This window comes from Medicago truncatula, chromosome 1 (genome assembly GCF_003473485.1).
Source record: "Medicago truncatula cultivar Jemalong A17 chromosome 1, MtrunA17r5.0-ANR, whole genome shotgun sequence".
NCBI classification, from domain to species: Eukaryota; Viridiplantae; Streptophyta; class Magnoliopsida; order Fabales; family Fabaceae; genus Medicago; species Medicago truncatula.
In genome coordinates this window covers 11,923,221-11,940,131 of record NC_053042.1, presented here as the reverse complement: position 1 = coordinate 11,940,131, position 16,911 = coordinate 11,923,221, and the positions used below count along the sequence as shown (strand labels likewise).

Sequence of the window (16,911 nt, the reverse complement as noted above, 5' to 3'; positions counted from 1 at the left end):
ATGCTGTGTTTGTTTGTCCCTTCTGAATTGCAAACGTTTTATTAAAAACACTAAGTCAATTCACACACTACTCACTTCACAACAAACACTTTCTATTTTCTTCTCAACCCTCTGCGAAAGTAAGCGCATTCACTCATCCTCTCAAAACACCTTAGAACCCTAAAACTACTTCAAATCAATGGCATCTTCAAGTTCTGCTGGTGGTTCTTCATCAAATATGGATATAGATACTCCAGCATATGAAATCAAAGGAAGAACTATGTCTATTGAGGAATGAGAGTTAATCATTCAAGCGGAAAATCCAGTGGATTTCGCTTCTCTAACTCACCATGGGTGCGACTTGGTAAGATTCTACAAGAAGCAGAAGATGATGGGTTACTTCAGTCTTCTCAATGGTCCAACTTATGAAGTTCTGGTCAGACAATTCTGGGTAAAGGCTTCAGTCTTTGACATTGAAGCTGCTAGACAGGAAGAAGCTCAACTGATTCTGGTTGATCCTACTCTAAAGGGAAAAACCAGAGAAGAAATGGGTCTACTCTCCTTCACCGGCACAGAGATTAGATCAAATGTCATGGGTATTCCTGTAACCATAAATGAGCAGATTATTGCTCAAGCCATGGGAAGGGATACTTCTGGCAAATACTTTGGAGAAGAAATTCCTAATCCAAGAACCAGCTCTTGGAAGGAAATTGTCAATGAGACCATCTATGGGTCTAAGGTTGCTCAACCTTACAGCACTTTGAGCATTGAGAAGAAAATGCTGCTGAAGATACAGAATGAAAACATCTTTCCCAAAGGTGGAGGAAGTGATCAACCCTCTCTTGGTCACAAAGTCTTTCTGCATCACACCATCACTCAGGAAACAACGATGAATGTTCCAAAGTACATGTTCAAATACATGATCAAGGAACTAAAGAAGAGTCAAATGGAAAACAGAAAGTTTGTTCCTTATGGAAGACTACTCTCTATAATCTTTCAAGAAGGAGGACTTCTGCCTTGAAGGATGTGGGCATCTATGATAACCAGAAGCTGGGAGCAGTAACTGGAAAGATAATCAATGCATCAACACTTGTGAAGATGAAACTGATTCCAGCAAATGCTCTCAAGAAACTAGATTCTGATATGCGTGAATCTGATGCAATATCTGATCTAGTCACTCATCACATCCCCATCTGCAAGAAGGATCCCCTGGATGTGCAGAGAGCCTACATCTTGGACTTCTACAAAACCTACAATCAGAAGATCAGCTTGAAAGATGTCCCTGAAGAAATGTATGGTGGTGATCTGCCTGTGGCCAAAGGCAGAAAATCTAAGAAGAAGCAGATCACCAAGGAAGAATACCTTGCTGAAGATGCTACTGAGGAGGGTGCTCAGAAGCATAAGAAAGCCAAGAAGGAAAAATCTGCTATGTCCACCATTCTTGAGGAAGTGGAGGAGTTGGATGATGTCCCTCTTATCTCAAAAAGGACAAGGAATGCTCAAGAAACAGCAGAACAGCCTGCTTCTGAACAAACAGGTTCTGAGCAAGCTGCTTCTGAAGAGCCTCTAAGTCCCAAGAAGAAAAGAGAAGCTGCTCTTAAGACCATCAAAAGGAAGAGATCCTCAAGGAATCTGAAGACAGCTGAAGGACGAAGGGCAGAAATGTTGGAAGAATTGGAAGAAAACTGGGATGAAGACTCAAGCCCCAAGAAGGCAAAAAGGACTATAACTTCAGAGCCTATAGTCATGCCCAGTTTTGAAATGACTGAAGAAGTAAAGCAGTATGCTAAGGAGTACTCTGCATCCAAGATAGCAGAGAAGAAAAGGTTGAAGGAAGTGTTTGAGAAAGAAAGGGATGAGCGTCTCAAGGCTGCAGGGTATGTGCCTACTCTTGACATTGCTGCTTTAGCGTTTGAGTTAGAAACTGTTCAGTATGGAGCAACTCTGCTTTCTCAAGCCTTGAAGAATAAGCAAGCTTCAGGAGCAACTTCATCAGAACCAGTTTCAAAAGCTCCAGAAGCAGTTCATCCAGAAGCTCAATCTTCAGGTAATTCATCCAAACCTGACATCTATACTCAGATTCCATCTCTACCCTCTTCACCCTCTTCATCATCCACAGAATCAGATGACCAACCCCTTAGCCAACACATAGACAAACTTCTAAAAACCAAACCTACCAAACTAACAGAATATGGAACACTTGACTATGAGAGCACTCAAATAGAATTTTCCAAAAATAGGATTAAACTGTGTGAGAAATTCAATTTGCCTACTACTCATCCTCTATATCCAGATATTCCAGAGCCTGTTAGTATACAACAACCTGAACCCACCCAAACAAACTCACCAAATAACCAAACTCCACAAAGAGCCTCTGAAGTAGTTTCAGAAGCAACTACTTCAGAAATCCCCCAACAACAACAAGAATCCTCAACCATTCACAATTTAGAAAAACACTTAGGTGGTGAAATGCAACCTACACCTACAAAGGCCTCTAAGACAGTCCCTGGAAAGACTGTGTTAGAAAACCAACAAACAGAAACCATCCCTGAGCAAACTGTTCCTGAGCAAAATGTTCCTGAACAAACTGTTCCTGAACAAACTGTTCCTGAACAAGATGCTTCTGAACAAGTTGCTTCTGAACAAGTTGCTTCTGACCATCAATCAACAGAACCAGAACAACAACCAGAACCACCAATAATTGACCTAACTTCTTCTGACCAACAAACAGCCTCTGACCAACCCTCCACATCTCATACAACTCAATCTGAACCTTCAACCATCCCTGACTATATCCTTGAATCTGAGTATATAGATGAACAGTTAATCAAGCTTAGTGATGAGATTCAGACACTGATTCTTCGCAGAACAGTTCCTGTACCTCCTATTCACTATCTTGATCAATGGATGGATCTGAAAAAGAGTTTTGATGACCTGCTGGATAAGCTAAGTTCTAAGTGTGTCTCATCTCACTCTGCCATGCTGCAAAAGTTGTTGGATGATATGCATGAAGCAGCTAGAGTGAAAGAGCTGAATTACGTGCCTCTGCTGGACATCACTCCTTTCTATCCAGAAGAAGAGTACATCTCAAGGGCAACAAGAATTCATGCTGGATACAAAAGAAGAATGAGGGAAAAGGATGAGCTACTCAAAAAGAAGGATGAGCAAATCAAGTATCTATTGGAACAGATGTACAAGCAAACCCAACCTTAGTTGCACATTTTTTTTGCTTGTTTTAATTTTTGTTCTAAGTACTTTAGTTGCACTGCATTTGTATCTCAACTTTTCTATATATATATTATCATTGTTTCTGGATCTTGTGTTTTTCACCTTCAATATGTTTTACAAGCTTTAACTCTGATGATATTTAATGCTGCTTGCTCTGAAATACTATTTTTAAAGGTTATATGTTTATTCTTTTGTTTTGTTTTGCTCTGATACTCTTTCTTTTGTTTCTATTCTTTTTGTTGATGACAAAAGGGGGAGTAAATGTATAGTATTTTTAAGGCACTGAGCCCCATTACAACCACTTCTAAATTTCTTTTAAATACTTCTGATTTGATTTTATGAGTATTTTATTGAAATTTAATTAATAAGAATAGAACTTAGGGGGAGCTTACAAACCTCACCTTAAAGATCTATTAGACTCAGGGGGAGCTTACAAACCTCTATCCCAGTGGTCAACTTATTAATTAGATCAACAACAATTGAACATTTTAAATACTATTGTTTGTCATCATCAAAAAGGGGGAGATTGTTGGAACAAAATGTGTTTCACAATAAACCTTATTAAGTTTTTATGATAACAAGGTATTAAAAATTGTCAATTGGTTATTACTAATAATTGTTCAAGTGTACAGGACCAAAGGCTACTCAAGTTATTTCAATAGGTCTTGGAAGAACAATGGAAAGAAGAAGAAATTCTGAGCATCTGAGGAAAACTGCTCCTGAAGCTGAAGTGCTTCTGAAGAGATGACGTCATCAGAAGCAGAAGGTCATCAGAAGCAGAAGTTTTCATCAGAAGCAATATCTTCACCAGAATCTATGTTTGATCCTTTAATCAAACTAAAGATTCAAAGTAGCTGATTCTCAATTCAGTCTTATCAAAGAAGAACGAAGAATTGAAAGGGAGGTATCAACGGATATATGGATAGCACTGAGCACTTGTCTCTCATTAATAGAGTTGACAAAGTACAAGTGTACAACCACTACCTCCACTACTCTGTTTTCTGTCTACGCTACAAGACAAAACAACAGCCATGCCTGCAGAATTTGTACACTCAAGATGGGAATGAATTTGAAGCTTATTCTTCAAAGGACTACACCCAAATCAGGCAAAGGATCACTGGTGGATAATCAAAGGATTTCAAACGACTCTTTAGACGTGCTGATTATCTCAACGTCTCTTTCACGCCTCTATATAAAGGAGTGAAGACTTGAAGATTATAGAGAGAAATACATAAGTTCAAAAGCGCCAAAACTCTGTCAATTTGATTCTACAAAGCACACTGAATTTCTGCACTGATTTGATACATCTTAGAAATTCGAAGTCTAGAGTCTTTTCTGCATTGTATTGTGAACACCACTGATTGTATATCAAGTGTTCAATTCAAACTCAATTCTCTGTATTTTTTGTTTGATTAGAAGTCTCTTGCCTGCGTGCTTGAGCATTAGAAGTCTCTTGCTTAGTGCTTGAGCATTGGAAGACTCTTGCGTGTGTGCTTGAGCATTTTTGTGAAGTCTCATACTTAGAAAGTATTGAGCAGTTGTAATCTTGTGATTATAGTGAAATCTCCTTGGAAGTGCAAGGGGGACTGGACTACTTCCGTGTTGTGGAAGGAACCAGGATAACTGCTTGTGTCTTTGTCTTTCTTTTCTCTGCTCTGTTCTTTTCCGCTGCAATCTGACTCTGATCATTTCATCAGAAGCAATCAAACTGCTTCTGAAGTTTTATCAGAAGAAGTATTTTTTAAGAGAAAAAGAAAACACAATTCAACCCCCCCTTCTTGTGTTTTTCACCTTCAAAAACATTTCCCAATAAAAATTAGAATTTTTAACAAAATACAAACTAAATAGGAATTTTTAACAATTCTAAGTTTTTTTGGGTAAGATTCTTATAATATTATGAGAATCTTAAAGCTCCACCAAATGTTAAAAATCTCCTTTGGCGTGTTTGTAGGAATTGTTTACCAACGCGGGTGAGAATCCAAGATAAGGGGGTTAATTGTTCTCCTATTTGTGCTTTATGTAATACTGAGTGAGAATCCAAGATAAGGGGAATTCCCTCATAATTATGAATTTCTTAAATAATTTATAATTAATTTGTATCTCGTTTAAAAACTACAAAATTTCATTGTGAAGGTTCTTATCATGTTCTAATCATGCCTAGAAAATTAGTGAATTGAATTTGACTTGTGAGTATACGCTTATGCGGAACAAAATTGCAATTTTGCACGTTTTTGTTGAAAAATCAAAATAAATTTAAACGACTTCGAAATGCTATGAAACTTTACGTATCCTTTTTATGTATTTTTATAGATGTCCTTGCAAGTAATGAGCTCAAAATTCGATTTATAGGTCGAGATTTCCGTTGTGTTGTTTTTTGAGCTTTTGACACTTTAAAAATTCATAATTAATTTGTCGTTTGTCAAAAATTTATAATTTTTTGTATAGTTTAACGTTCTTAACTCTCCTATAAGAAATTATGAAAAAATTCAATCTCTCGGTTTCTTTTTTGGATTTCGCATATATTACATGGTTATAAATAATAAAAATCTCGAATTACATGGTCAGAATACATGTTATTTAATTGCAGGGTTAATTTTCAGACTTCACATATATTACATGGTCAATTTCAATTAATAATCCTATTTTAAATTGTACTTTTGTTGACAAAATGATAAACCTCTTTTATTTCGATTTTTTTTAGGAAAAAAAATTAAAATTAAAAATTAAAAAAAAATCAATTTATGACTGTTGATATATTATGTCACGTGTTAATTTGCGATAAATTTTTTGCCCAAACTTCATAAATTTTCTGGCTCCGCCACTGAGGAGGAGGATAGCTTTCATCTCTTCTTCAGATCTCCAGGCAGCAGCAATATTTGGAGCATGTGGAATGCTTTTTCCATTATCAGTGGCATACTTACTCAGAATCATGATATTAGTGTTGTTATATTCAATGTTTTACATGTTCTAACTATTGATGATGCAGCTCTGTTTGGTTGTGTTTTGTAAAGCATATGGAAACAAAGGAATAACAAAATTTGGAATGACATAACCGATGCTCAATCCTATGTTTTTGACCGAGCAAAGACTATGTTGGAAGATTGGAAGACAACAAGATCTATTCAGGATACTTCATCTAACCGTCAGCAATCGGAGCAAAATGAAAAGTGGATGAAGCCAAATGCAGGTATAGTTAAATGTAACATTGACGCCTCTTTCTGTAAGCTCTCTAACAAGGTTGGAATATGAGTGTGCATCAGAGACGAAAATGACACTTTCGTCCTAGGTAAAACAAATTGGTTTAGTTCCAAAATCAAAAAGAGAATCTATGTGCTTAAATAAAATTGTAATAAAGTGAACCGGTTAGTTCCTTTTTGTTCTAATTACTCCATTTTTTATTGTTTGTTGGTTTTTATTTTATATATTGCACTAAAAATATACTAATACAGGTTGTTACTTTATTGCATTAGTATAATATTTAATTACTCCATTTTTTGTGAAACAAAAGAATAAATTGCTTCTTTTTCTAATATAACCATTTTTTTAAATAAGTCTATGTTTTACTATAGTAGTAGTATATTGTATGAATATGATCAACGACAATGAGAAACTTAATACGTGAGATAGGCGTGTTCAAATCCAAACCGATCCAATAATTAAAACCGAAAATTGATCCAAAAAAATCAAAAACCGCACAAAATCGAATAATATTGAATGTGTTTGGATGACATTTTATGAGAACCGCTCAAATTGGATCGGATTTTGGATTGATTTTTCAAAACCGAACCGAACCGCATACATATATTTTAACATATATTTCAATTTTTATAAGTATAATATATTTCATTAAACTATTATTTTTTTTCATTCTTTTAATACTACATATCAGTTTAATTTAATCAATTTTGTTTCTATATCTTATGTTTCAAAGATAATTAATCATTGTCATTTTGTACTCTTTTTTATAAATCATATGTTATATTTCACATCACACCTATTATTTTATCACATTTTTATAAACTTATTATTAATAAAAAAAGTTACAATTTTTAATTTGGATATCCAAAAAACGATCCAAATTAAATTGGATCATTTTGGATCGATTTTTTTAAAATTAATCATCCACAACCGAACCCAACCACATATATTTTATCTTTAGATCGGATAAATTTTTGTCTGATTCAAACCGGACCGCAAACACCCCTAACATGAGATATGAAAATAATGAAGCCACACTTATTATTGACATGTGCAACATGTATTGGAAAACGAAAATAATAATATCATAGTAATTAATGTTAAGTGGATGGAAAATCTGATTTGTGTAATATGTCAATGTTACCTATAAAATTTGTTATTTAGTGAGAATTAAGAAGGATAATTTAGAGAAAATGGTAGTAATCACTTTTCTTATTGTAGTAGTAGATAGAGGCTGTTTAATTTTATCTTCCTTGATGATAGGAGCTTTGGGAAGATGTATCTTGCAAGCTTTCAAAATAGTAAATTCAAAAATTGAAACCGAGGATGTTTTATTAGTATTATTACCAAAAAGAGAGACGTTTGAGATAGTTAAATTGATAACAGTTTTCGAGTGAATCAATTTGTTTTGAAATCGTGCTAATTTTCTTCATAAGAGATAACATTCAAGATATTAATTAGGCAAGATTTGATAACTATCTTGCATTGAGGCGTCTAGTTTCCTTGACAACCCTTGGAGCAGTGAAGCATCAGCAATTATATGAACAAAGCAAAAAATAAAAATATTGAATTAGATTCACTCAACTTTTTCCTCAAGCAGTCTCTACGTTTTTACATTTGTTTAAGGATGTTCTTAATCCATACGGTGAAATATAAATCCACCAAATAATTACAACAGTACCATATAATAGGATGTTCTTATGGTACTGTTATCTGGGTTGAATGCAATTTGTTGTGTAAGTAAACAATGACAATTGTTGCTGGGGAACCTGAGACAGCGTCGGAATCAACAATGAATCAATACTTCATGACCACAGAAGAGGAAGACATTCGTTTCCAACTATAACTTTAAGAACTTAGTTATATATCTCACATTACTTATATGTCCAACATTAAACTCATAAGTTTCATAATTTATGAAAAAAGCTCCCTGCAACGGGCATAAGAAATTTCAACTTGCAATGAAGAAAGTATATATACCATATAACAGAACCATAAAAAAAACAGTACCATAAATAACTGAATAGTACATTGTTGTATCATATTAACTACATCAAGGCATTGCAGACAAGCATGGTTGAAATGCAGTACCACGTATGCGAAAATAATCCTTGACATGTGTACTTATTGTAAATGGAATAAAAACCTTCACCCACTTCCTAGTTGATATGTTGTAAGTAATCATACGATACATATCGGTTGATTTCAAGTAAGAAAATAGCAAACATTTGTTTCCCCAGCATGTCAAGGGTCTACCATACAATCCTGAGAACCTCACTCTATCAACCTCCTTCAGCAAGAAAGTCATTTTCTGCACCTCCCATATGCATAAACATGAGGCACCAATTAGCCCGAAAAGCATGATTCGACCATCAGACTCGGCCAATGTTAAGTCAGATGAATGCAACGGCACTTGGATCAAGTGTTGTGTCCAAACCCCAGTTGACGTATCACAAGAACTAATCCCTTCTGGATCCTTATGCTTGAAATAAAGAGTGGTGTCAATGGAAACAATGTTGGAAATAGTATCGTCTAGCTTCTTAATACATATAGGTATCTTTTTTAGATGGCTCCAACACTTCGTTATTGAATCGTAAATTTCAAATGTTCTATCACATCCCAATTTTAGGACTCTGTAGCCTGCACTCACATTCATTGTCATCCCTAAAAGACGCCAAATCTTAATTGACCCAATCGGCAACTTCTTGAAGGATTGAGTTATTGGATTACAAACATACAAAATTGTTCTACGATAAAGGTCTTCCGCAAAAGAAAAAATTGAACTAAGATAACCGTCGTCCTCAAAACAAACTAGACCCCCTGCAGAACAAACTAGCCTGGGATACTGCCCCGGTTTATTGTCAAATAGTTTAGGATTATACCATCTTTTCATACATGGGTCATAAATGGTTTTGTAATTGTAATGTCCATGAGATATGCAAAACCATGGATTTACTTGTGAGACTTTAGAACATTGCTGAGAAAAACTTTGAGAGGTTATCAAATTATTCCATTGCTGGCATACAGTACGGAAACATATAATTTTGGCCATGGGAAGTCGTGCAAGCACAACCTCAAATAGATCTTCAGGGAACTTTTCCCAAATTTCTGGTTTCATAACTTCAGTCATACATGACACTCTAGACTTGTTTTTCTTTCCCGTGTTTCTTTTTTTCTTTTTTTCCATGTTTTTATCTATTTAAGACTTCTTAGTGGATAGAGCCTCCACCAAACTAAAACCTCCAGAATTTACTGCTGCCATTGAAAGGCCACAAAAGTGTTAAAATCAATGTCAAACTATTATTATCATCTATGAAAAGATTATAAATAATATTTATATACTCTCTACCATATAGACACGAACAGAACAAGCATATAAGACCAACGTAAATAATAATCTGAAGCCAAGAAACAAAATACAAGATAACAAGAATTAGAATAGTATTTGGTTGCTCACTTATTACTCTGACTTGAACCACTGGTCCTGGGTTCACTCTATTGATAGTTGCTTGATATTTTTTTTTTTACTAGTCTTGTTAAATGGAAAATTATGACTTAGCTGTAAAATAGTATTTGCTTTTTCTATTATAATTCTGTATTTTGCTTCCTCTTTGCGGGATTTGGAGTAAATGGTAAGTATTCAATTGCCATGAAACAAAATAGAATGCAAAGTTATACGGGAGCGTACATAGAACAATTGAAAAGAACGTAAACATAACCGAAGTACAAAGACTTGGAATTAATTACCATCTTGGATACAAAAATAGAAAAAAGAAACTACATGCGAAGAAGACTAACCGCGTGGCAATGCGCAGGTGGAACTGATGCGTCTGGGACTAAACGGCACAGCACGGAGGAAGGACAGCGACTCTGAGTGATATGCGCAGAAAGGACAGAGTAGAGAATGGATTAGGGTTCCATGCTGGTAGAGGAAACAGGAAACAATTTTACGACTAGGGTTCAGATCTTGTATAGTTTTTTGTTATAGTTCTCGAAAATGGGCTCGGTTGGGAATTGGGAACAATTTTTTTCGGGCTTTACTAATTTTTGCAAATAACCCATTTCCCCTAAAAACTAGAAGACTATTACTTTTCCCACCCTGCCTTCTAGCTCGCCCTGCAAAATTTCCAAAAATATCCATGGTCCGGATATAATCCGGACAAGATTGTTAGTGATTTGCGGAAAATTAAATCCGGACCAGATGTTATGTGTTTTTTTGTATCTTTCTTTTATGTCAATGGTCTCTGTTGACCGTTATATGAACCCCACACAAGCTGCAATGCTATTGCAGGGTTCATATGAACGGTCAACAATGACCATAACACCACCGACACCCTTAAAAAATTAAAAACATTTGAAGAAAATGGAAGAAAAGAGGTGAAGTGAAGAATGAAGGTATTTGTTGAAGATGGAAGCCTATTTATAGCCTAAAATAAGTCATAGGTCAATAATACAGTCAATGAAAACGTGTTAGTGGTTGTAACCGTCCAAACTCACATTAATGGCTCTCTTTCAAAAGAATCCAATGCTGAAGCTTTCTGGATTTTACATTCTGGAACACCCCTAACCCTATAAGAAGTGTCAAGTTATCCCTCGTGCAACAGTATCTTACTATTCCGGAAAACATATTCCGGAAAACAAAGGTACATTCCGAATTTTATTTTCCAGGTTGCATCAGTCATGGCCGGTGGTCTGCACAACACATTTTTGTCAGTGGTCAAGTCAAGAAAACGCGTTTTACCACGTTTTTTGACTACATTTATGACAAAAATGTCAGACCATACACAGTTGTAGGTTTAACTAACAAAAACGTCAATGACCTCACAGTCACCTTTGAAACAGGACAGATTATGTTGGCTGAATATTTCTAGAAATGCTATGGCGTTAACATCATACACGGAAATGTTCCTGCAACCCAGTTATGGGCACACAAAATCCTATGCGTTCCCATGGAACTTTGCACGGTAGTGGACAACCAAAGTGCAGGTGGCATCCACTTACAAAAAGAAGTGAAAGATGAGTACTGTAAGAGAAATCTGCTCGCTCCCTAAAACCGTCGAGAGTTAACCGATGAGTGTTTTAATCAACTGTTCAAGTAAGACTATGTTTCTTGTTAATCATTTCAGATTGAGAATATATTTCAATACCTCCTATTAGAGTTTATTGTAACAAGTGTTGAAGTTAGTAGCTGTTTGTTTATATTTGTTTTGTCTTTCTGTACCTATAATATCTTTGACCAACATGCATATTTTGATTAAGCTACTAATATTATTGATCCTAGATAGTTCATCAAGGATGTAAATTTGAGATGAACCCTTGCTCCAATCACTTCGATCACATTGCTTATATGTCTCGTGATACTAATCAACGGTGTTGGGTTCAAGTATTTGTAAAAGAAGTTACCGGAATTTGTATAACCTATTCTGCTGTACAAGCTATGCTCATGGTATAAGGATTTGTATGTATGACCCTCCCCAAACCCTGCCATGGTATCATCCTTGTGCAGCAAGCAAGCATCATTTTTGTTGTGTTATTGTTGGAAGAATATAAAGTTTGTTTCTTATTGTAAGAATAATTTGGATCAGCGTTGTTTTCTGATGATTTATTTATCTTATAGAAGTATCAATGACATTGTGTTGTACACATGATTTCTCTTTAAGGAAAATTACACACTATAGTGTATGAAATTTTAAACCTATCAAATCATGCAAGTGCTCACAGTAAAAGTAAATATATAGTCTTCAGAACATCAATCAATTATTTTATAGAAATCCACATTGATATTCATAAACTACTTAAAGCAAGGTTTATGCGCTTAAGAAGAAATGAGAAATATGATTGATCGGGTGAAAATGTATTTATTTTTTTTAATAAAAATTCTTCCATTCAAATTTGCAACAATGATTTAGAAGATTAGTTGAAACTAACTTTTATGTAAACTACCTTATATTCATAAGATTTAAAATAATATTAACAAATACAATTATAATGTCTAAAACCAAAAGTTTTTCAACCAGCTTATATGCTTTAAACAAATTCTACCTCTATAAAATCTTCTTATTTGATTTCTAGACAGAGGTTTTTGTTACTTCTATCTTGAATGTTCAAAATTAAAATAAAAAAATCATATTTAATTCACCCAATTTTAGAAAGTTATAAACTTTGTAAAGAAACATTTTACAATGTTTTAAACATATCCAAAAAAAGTTATTCAAATATTTAATATATTAAGGATAAATAAACAATTTTTATTTTTTTGAAAAACAAGTACGATGTAAAGTTTGTGCAAGAAAATTTATTAGGAATGGAAACATATCACTTTATTGTGGGATCAAGATTTTAAATGTGATTTGCATCTAAGTGATTTTAATACACAAAAGTTATTAAAATTGAATGGAAACATGTCACTTTACTGTTTTCTTGGTCGTTAACATAAATGTGATTGAAGTTATGAAACACATGTTTTTTAGGAAAAATATTGTTGTAGATTAAATAAAAGAAAATTGAAATTTCATAATTTTATATATGATTTTAAATCTTAAAGAAAAGGTATCAAAACCAATGTAGTTCACCTAAAAAGTTTCTTTTTGGTGGGTTGGATTGATTTTAACAATTTTTGTAAAAAAGGTTTTAAGAAGAGATTAGAGACCTCAAGGCATAAGAGAAAAATAAGATGAGGTTGATTAATTTTAATTGCAAGAAATCAAAGTCTAGTATGAATGTTAAGTTGATTAAACATTTGATTAAGAAAATAAAAGGAAAACGCTTATGTTACAAACCAAGGTTTATTAAGAAAATATTTTTGAAGTTTTGCATATTTGATTTTTTTTGGAAAATGATTTTTTTAACCTAACGGTAAGAAAAACTAACGTAACGTAATAAGAAATAAATGTGAAGTGTGCATGTGTTATTACATCAATTCTTAGATACATTCTATGGTCTCAAGAGAATAGCAAGAAATAAAATGCACAAAATAAATTACATCAATTTCCTAATTATACACACTAAAAATAATACCAATAAAATAATATGACAAAAAGATAAACTTGCATGAGATGATTCAAAGTACTAATGCACATATACTATAACAATAACAATAAAAAACTGTAAATAAACAATTAAAACAAAGCAAAATATTTTTTGTAAACTTTTTTAGATAAATTTTGTAAGTGAAAGAGGTGCGGAAAGTAAAAAACAGAGGTGTAATTAATAAAACTGTAGTGAATTTTAAAAAAACAATTTGGCTCAGACTGGATAGATCTGAACCGTCTGATGGATCAGAAGGTGTAGATATAATCACAGGGAAGTCTCATCACAGCCACTGGATCATAGATCCAAAGGTTTAAAAACAGTACAAAATAGAGAAGCAACATAGAAATCACAGCGACCGTCAGATCAACAATCTGACGGTTCAACAGAAATCAACACAGTAGTCATCATAAGGGAACAAACACTTAAATAAATATAGAGTGCATCATCGGCCGTTAGATCTCCTAGCACTGAACGCACATGATGAGGATGTAAGATGCTAGCGCGCCAGATAGACACAACAGAGGCAGTATAAAAGGAAGAAAACATGGAGAACATCATAAACCAAATTCAATCTCTCACTTCTCCTGCAACAGAGAGTGTATGCTCACTTCTCTCTCCTAAACAAACCAAAAATAGTGCCCCCAACCACCTTCTTCTCCGGCGAACAAACTTCTTCCGACGCGGTGGCCGGTAGTGGCACCACCGTGTCTGAGTTTAAAACTCCACCGTTTCAAAAAATTTTCACATATTCGAATATCCATTTTCTCACTCTACCCAAATCCGGACTTAGATTTCAAAGAAAAGCAACAACATGTTCTAGATCTACATTTGAAATCTAAAAAAAAAACTTTTCATACTTTTTAAAAAAAAAAAACGACAGATCTAGACATCATTTTCTTTCTTGTTACCGATTTCAAACTTAGTTTTCGAAGATGAACAACAAGCATGTCTAGATCTACATCTTTTACTTTTTTTTAAAAAAGAAACGAATGAAAAAAGAGAACGAAGGAGGAGAATCAGTTACCTCTTTGGATCAGTTAAGATCTGGAGATAAAAGTCTTCGGAAAACTTCAAGTCTCTTCCTCTTCTATTTCTTCACGTGAAGCTTACACTAGATCCAGATTCGTTGTGTTGTTGTAATACGAAAATTGTTGTTGTTATGAAACGATTTGAGAATCGGTGATGTTGTTCTTGCTCGAAAAAAATGATACGATTTTGGTGTTTATATGATGATCCGAGTTGGTTGTTGGTCAAAATTTAGGGGATGACATTAAGGATAAATAAACAATTTTTATTTTTTTGAAAAACAAGTGCGATGTAAACTTTGTGCAAGAAAATTTATTAGGAATAAAAACATATCACTTTATTGTGGGATCAAGATTTTAAATGTGATTTGCATCTAAGTGATTTTAATACACAAAAGTTATTAAAATTGAATGCAAACATGTCACTTTACTGTTTTGTTGGTCGTTAACATAAATGTGATTGAAGTTATGAAACACATGTTTTTAAGAAAAAATATGGTTGTAGATTAAATAAAAAAATTGAAATTTCATAATTTTATATATGATTTTAAATCTTATATTGTGATGTTAAACAATGTGTGTAAGCAAAATTCAAATAATTCACACAATTTTGTTTATTTAAGAAACTGTCTATGTTTTCGTAACTTTTTTTTTGTTGCAATGATTTGAAAATGTTCACTTTCTTTTTACAATTTCTTCTGCAAATATTTAAAATAACCTTTTTTATTTCGACAAAATGCTATTGGAAGGATTTACTCTGTTATAGTTTAACCTTTTGAGAAGTTGAAATTTTATTATCTTTTGTATGATACTTGTATATGAGATCATGTTGTGAGTTGAATTTGACAAAAAGTCAATATGTTTGTTGTTTGAAAGATGAGAGTTTAACTTTAGAGTAATGTTATATGAACATCTATTTGTGTGACAACTAAATAGACAACCATATTTTTACAAATAAAAGCATGTGTTTGCACAAAAATTAAAGTAATAGAAAGAGAAAGTAAATATATAATGTCAGTATGAGAGAGAAAGTTGTCACAAAAGTTGTCATAAAATGGTTGTACAAATATCATTTCTCTTAATTTTAATTGTTGAGTTGTGTATATGTATGAGTGGAGTTGTAGTGTTTAATTTTGAAGTTTGGATATTTAATAAGTAAATATTTTAATAAAAATTGTTTTTACAAAAAAATGATGATTGTATCATGTTGTATGATGATATGTTGAATTAAATTCTTTTGATTGTATGATTATGTAAGTGGCATAAATTTCATTTTTTTTTTATTTCGTCATCATTCCATGTAAACGTCTTAGAATTAGAGAAATTTGAATGCATTCAATGTAATATTTTGTAACTGTATAATATATAAATTAAAATATTATAAAACATAATTTAGTTTTTGAGTTAAGGTATAATTTTCAACTGATACGTTAAATTAAAAAAAGTTATATCAAAATTATATTTGATTTTTAAATTAATGATAACTTAATACTGAGATAATATTTTAGATGTAGATAATGTATTATCCTTCATTAAAAGAATGTTCAACAAAACTTGGATTAGTACAAATTTATAAAAGTTTCAATATACTGACAAAATATCCTCTAATCAACAAACTATTAATTTAGTCTGTATGAATGTAGGTCGGTCGTCTTCAAATAGCCTTAAAAGTAATGATAATTATAATTATTATTCCTAATACTATATAAGCTTATACCGGTGCAACACACACAACATTAATGTAATTTGAAGCAATTATGATTTAATATGGGGAAGGTCCCGCAAACAACTCACCTAAGCCAAGGAAATATTTAAACAACAAAACCATGCTAACAGAATACCGAGGCAATGGAGTCACAGATTAGACTGCCCACATACTAAAAAAAAGAATACTAGGTATGGTTAGGATAAACAGCTGCCCAATATCTAATCTTTTCTTGGGTTTAATTTGATTTGCGACATAAATTGTCAAGGTATTACCTATCGGACTCATGATAGCAACTAAATACGAATTCATTGAAAATGCAAGCTGAGTGTAACGCCCCAATTTTATTTAATTATTATTTATTATTGGTTGATTTAAAGTCTTTTTATATATGATTTTATATTATTATGTGGTGTGTTATATTTTATTATATAGTTTATTTTAATAATAATTAGATTAATAGAGAAATTAGTATTATTTTGGATTTTGGGGAATTAATTAGGATTTAATAGAATTAAGGGGGAGTTAAATGAAAATAAGGGGAGTTAAGTAATGGGAAGTTAGGAAAAGAGAAGTCAGAAGCAGTTTACGTGAAAACTGACTTTTGGGAGAAAAGGGAGAGAAGAGCAAGTAGAGCCAAGAACTGATTTTGCTGTGCATTCCTTTCTGCAAAATTAAGGTAAGGGTGAGACTATCATTCAGTGATCTTAAGTCTATAATTCTGAAATTGGATTTAACATGTTG

At 33.1% G+C, this 16,911-nt stretch overlaps 1 pseudogene; it reads right to left on the bottom strand.

Annotated features, from left to right (window-relative positions):
- Positions 1-8,443: 8,443 nt before the first annotated feature.
- LOC25482603 (F-box only protein 6-like) lies at positions 8,444-9,667 on the bottom strand (annotated as a pseudogene).
- Between the last annotated feature and the right edge of the window lie 7,244 nt (positions 9,668-16,911).